Below are 6,069 nucleotides of genomic sequence, written 5' to 3' on the forward strand. Positions count from 1 at the left end.
TCATGAAAGACAATGCCAATTCTCCTCAGGACCCACTCCTCCCACTTTTCTTTGATTCTAGATCTATAACTATACTCACATTGCAACAAGCCTCTAAAGGTAAGATATAAATTGTGACCCATGAGGAGGTCACACTACACTCCAAAAGAACTGCTTGAGTTTTTCTAATTCAAACAGACAGAAATCTAGGGAACACATGTGGGAATGAATACTAAAGGTATAAGATAATGATGAAAAGAACTTATGTTTGATTAGGCAGAATTTATTGATATGGGCTTGCAAAGTATATATTCCTTTTTTAATGTTGCAGCTCGTGAAGGTGAAAAGGGCTCTCACAGTTTGTTTGGTTAGTAGGACAAAACATGGAACAAAAGGTGGCCCACAAAGAGTGAGATGGCACACACTGCCTTGGTTTAATGTAGAAGAAGGGATTCAATGACTTAGGGAAAGTGGACTGTTAAAGAGGTTTTATCATTTAAGACCTACTTACACACACTAGAATAGTTCAGAAGACACACATTTTATCATTAGCTGTGAGAAATAAATTTCTGAGGGGAGCCCTGGCATCTGAAAAACTCTGTCATCACTCTTCTCTGTAGGCTGGCCTTACAGTGGAAATTGCAGTCACTGAATTGGGAAATTAAAATGCAATAGGAGTAATTAGATCCCAGGATGGCAGGGCCAAGTAATAACATTCAACTGCCAAAGGCTATGTAGGTTATCAAAGTGGACAACAAAGTCAAAGCAACCATCAGAATAATCTGACTCACAGAGACCTATGACACTGACTAGATCATCATGTGTTTCTGGAATTGAAATAGATAGGAAGCCTACTAATTTCTTACTTGATCTATATAAACAGAAACATTTTAGGTCAAGCAAACAACAGTCTAACCTAAATCATAGAAACAGAGTCACAGTCCTCAATCAATTTCTAGATTTGAGCCAATTTACAAAGCTAGAACCTCCTGAATGAAGGAAAGGGCAGGTCCTTTTGAGGAAGAACACTAGTACAATGCCAAAAATTTGTTACTAATCTTTCTCCAAAGCCTCTCCAAAGGGATCTATAGCTTTTTCCAGGATAATTGTGCATTGGAGAAAATAAAATAATCAGACTTCTTGGGAACTATTGGATTCCAGCCCTAATTCATTCTGAGTAAAGAAGACCCAAAACATCACTGTGCTCCAGAAGTCAGGGTAGGAGCTTATGAAGTTCAGGTGATCAACGGAATTTTAGCTGAGGTCTGTCTCACATTGGGCCCAATGGGTCCCTGAACCCATCCTGTGGTTATAACCCCAGCTCCGGAATGCATAATTGAAATAGATATACTCAGCAGCTGATAAAGACCCTACATAGTTTCTCTGACCTGTGGAATGAGGGCTATTATGATGGTAAAGTCCAAGTAGAATCCAATAGTGCTGCCTCCGCCTAGAAAAATAGTAAGTTAAAAGCAAGACCGCATTCTTGGAAGAATTGTGGAGATTAGTGACACCATTAAGGATGCAGGGGTAGTGATTCCTACAACAATTCTATTTAACTCACCTATTTGGCCTGTGCAGAAGACAGATGGGTCCTGGAGAACGCCAGTGGATTATCATAAGCTTAACCATGAGGTGACATGAATTGCAGCTGCTGTACCAGATGTGGTTTTATTGCTTGAGCAAATTAATACATCCCCTTATACATGGTATATAGCTACTGATCTGGAAAATGCCCTTTTCTCCATCTCTGTCAATAAAGCTCACCAGAAACATTTTGCTTTCAGCTGGCAAGGCTAGCACTACACTTTCACCGTCCTACCTTAGGAGCATTTCAATTTTCCAGCCCTATATCATGACGTACTTCACAGAGATTTTGAGTGTCTGTCTCTTCCACAAGATATAACACTGGTCCATTACACTGATGACATTATGCTGATTGAATCTAGTGTGTGAGAAGTAGCAGCTGCTCTAGACTTATTGGTGAGGCATTTTTGTTTCAGAGGATGGGAAATAAATCTGAAAATAATTTAGGGGCCCTGTACCTCAGTGATACTACATGAAGAGGTGGTTAAAATATCCACAATCTCTACTCCTGCTACACTGCCTTCTCTCTCCCAGCCTGCACCTGTGGCTTCATGGGGAGTTCCCTCCAATCAGTTGACAGAGGAGGAGAAGACTCTCTGGCCTGATTTACAGATGGTTCTACATAATATGCAGTCACCACGTGAAAGTGGACAGCTGCAGCATCTTCCTGAGACATTCCTAAAAGACAGTGGTGAAAAAAAATCTTCAGTCAGCAGAACTTAAAGCAGTGCACCTGGTTGTGCACTTTTGCTTGGAAGGAGAGATGACCTGAAGTGCAATTCTATGCAGATTCATGGACTGTGGGCAATAGTTTGGCTGGATGGTCAGAGACTTGAAAGAAAGATGACTGGAAAATTGGTGAATAAAGAAATTTGGGGAAGGGATACGTAGATAGACCTCTTTGAATGAGCAAAATAAATGTGAAGATATTTGGGTTCCATGTAAATGCTCACCAAAGGGAGACCTCAGCAGAGGAGGACTTTAATAATCAAATGGATAAAATGACCCATTCTGTGAAAGTGGGTCAGCCCACTTCCCCAGCCACCCCTGTTGTGGCCCAATGGGCTTATGAACAAAGTGTCCATGGTGGAAAGATGGAGTTAATGCAGGGGCTCAGCATCATGAACTTGCACTCTCCAAGGGCAACCTGGCTACAGCCACCTTGGAGTGCCTAATATGCCAGCAGTGGAGACCATGCTGAGTCCCTAATATGACACTACTTCCCAGAGTAATCAGTCAGCTACCAGGTGGCAGGTTGATTACATGGGACCACTTCCCTCATGGAAGGGGTAGTGTTTTGTTCTTACTGGAGTAGACACTCTGGATATAGATTTGTCTTTACTACACACAATGTTGTCTCTATTAAAGATAATAATTAAAAAATTAGCCAGGTATGATAGTGCACTCCTGTAGTCCCAGCCACTCAGAAGGCTAAGGCAGGAGGATCGCTTGAGCTTGGGAGTTTGAGGCTGTAGTGAGACATGATCATACCACTGCACTCCAGCCTGGGTCACAAAGTGAGACCCTATCTCAAAAAAAAAAAAAAAAAAAAAAAAAAATGCATTAACCATGCAAGAAAAAAATGATAAATTGGGCTTCACCAAAGTTAGATAATTCTGATCTCTTTTTTTGTTTTTGTTTTTTGACAAAAATTGGACAAGCAGCCTTATGAATAAATAGGAAAATAACATGAAGAGACATTTCAAGGAAGAAAATATACAAAGGGCTAATAAACACGTGGAAATGTTTAGCTTCATTGGCCTCCAGGAAATGCAAATTAAACTCATAAGATATCTCTACACATGCATTGAATTGGCTTTAAAAAAGGAGTTGGAGAGGATATGGAGAAACTGGAATTCAGACTGCTGGTGGGAATGTAAAATAGTAAAAATCAAGTAGGGAAGTAATTTAAGTTTCTTGAAAAGATAAGCATATTCTCACTCAATAATTCCACCCTGGAATATTCACCAAAAATTTTGTACATGAATGTTTATAGCAGCTTTATTCATACTACATGGATGAATCTCAAAAATATTATGCCAAAGGAAAGAACTTAGAAACACAAGAGTAAATATTATATGTTTCAATTTATAGGAAATTCTAGAAAAGGCAAATCAAATCTATAGAAAGCAGATGGAGAGTTACCTAGTTCCGGGAGGTTTGGGGTGACTGGGAAGGCACACAAGGAAACCTGTTGAGATGATGGAAATGTTCTAGATCATGACAGTGATTGCATTTATATCAGTGTGTATGTCAAAAATAATTGAATCATATACTTATGATGGGTTCATTTCAATGTATATTAATTATAACTCAATAAGCTGATTTTTAAGAAAGAGAACTATAAACAAAATATTCAGAGTGGTAGTTATTTCTGGAGAGTACACGAGGAGTGGGTTAGAAAAGGCACACTCAAGTAGATGCAATAGTATCATATTAGTTATGTTCAAGTTCTTAAACAGTCTGGGGATAGGCTCATGGTTTTTCATTTCATCGTAGTATTTCATAATTTATATTCATGTTACTTTTTTGTATGCATGCATGAACTATCACATTATAAAAATAAAAGTGTGAGAGAGCTTAACAAATAAAATGTTATAGCCTTTATATCTGTGGAGGAGGAAACACATTTTAATCTGAACAGCTTGTGAAGGCACTGAAGCAGGACACACAGGAAGAGATGTGATGAGAATCAGCCTAAGACCCCAATAACAGATGAATCCATAAAGAAAATGTGGTGTATATATACAACGGAATACCATTCAGCCATATAAAATGAAATCCTGTCATTTGTGACAACATGAATGAACCTGGAGGACATCATGTTAAGTGAACCAGGCCAGACACAGAAAGACAAATACCACATGAACTTACTTATATATGGAATCTGAAAAAAATAAGAAGTTGATATTATGGAAGTATAGCATAGAATAGCATTTATCAGAGACAGGAGGGAATGGGGAAGGAAGAGAGGGAAAGACTGGTCAACAGGTACAAGGTGCCAATTCGATAGGAGGAATAAGGTTTGGTGTTTTATTGCACAGTAGGGTGACTATGGTTACTAGTAAGGTATTATATATTACAAAATAGCTAGGAAAGAGGCTTTTGAATGTTCTCACCACATAGAAATGAAAACTTCATGAGACAATGGATATGCCAACCACCCTGATTTGATCATCACTGTACAACATATATATGTATTATATTGCAATGTCAAATTGTGCCCCATGAGTATGTACAATTACAATGTGTCAATTAAAACATTAAAAAAACCAACAGATTAAAAGAAAAAGAGAGAGATGAAACAGCACAGTGTATGCAAAAACAGCTTTACACCCTGGATTTAGAGGGCTCTACATTCTCATTCAGGAGATTTTTTTGCATTGGTCCTGAAACTTTACACTAAGCCAGCTTATCCCCACACAGGCTTTCCCAAGCCAATAAATAAAGCTATGGAATACCTATTTGTTTTCAGCTCTTTCGCTGTTAGCCTGGTTACCAACATTGCTCCCTTTTCCCTCTGGTTTTGCGTATCACTGACTAGTTTCTTTTCTCAGTCATACTCATTGAGCTGGATACCTGGACTTAGACATCATTGCCTGATAGCATCTTTCCCCTAATAGGTTACTTTCCACACATTCTAGTTATTCTTAATTCTAGACACTCACAGATTTAAGAAATGTTGAAAATTAAGATAGCTTGTTCTCCTACAATCCCTGATCTAGGCTTCACTTGCCTAGAACTGGTAGCCCTCATGTGCTAAAGGTAGCAATGGGAGAGATTATAGGTGCCCTGATTTTGAGGGAAAAGAGAGGCAATTTTACAAATGCCAGAGTTAGTACTAACGGTGAACCCTTCTCAAGTGCCCTGAAGCTAATTTGCATATACTTCTTTTCTGTATTTCATTTTCAAATATCCCCCAGATTGTAATTTGCCATGGTTTTATTTTTCAGTGATTTCATGCTCATTTACTGGTACACTGAAAGTTTGAATATCAAAGCGTATATCTGTATGAATAGGTTAACCCTGTACATAAGTCATCATATGCAGCAAGGGTCAGACACTACACATAACCGGGGTGACAGCCCCATCAGTCCCTGACTTAATGACATGTTTGCATAATATGACTATACTAGAGAAAGTTTGTATAGTGGGACTATATTGCTGAGCCAGAAGAATGTGCCAATTAGAAACAATCCAGGAGACATCCCTATCAAAGGTGAAAAGTATTGTAGATGTATCAAAGAAGAATTTCAGCAGGACCATAACCTGATGAGACTCATCAAAGCAGGAACCTGCCTTTAGAAAACTTCCTTTGAAATACCTGAATTCTTGAAAAAGTCCCTCAAATATTGATGTGTACTATCTGCAGCTTGTGGAACTGAATCAAACTATATTTAAAAAGGAGCGTCTTTGATTTTCTCAGCCTTCATAGAAAAGGAAATGGAGACTGGTCATTGGAGGGCTCTTCTTCCTTCTACTTCTGCTGAAGGCTAACTTCCC

Source organism: Pongo abelii, chromosome 1 (genome assembly GCF_028885655.2).
Source record: "Pongo abelii isolate AG06213 chromosome 1, NHGRI_mPonAbe1-v2.0_pri, whole genome shotgun sequence".
Lineage (NCBI taxonomy): Eukaryota > Metazoa > Chordata > Mammalia > Primates > Hominidae > Pongo > Pongo abelii.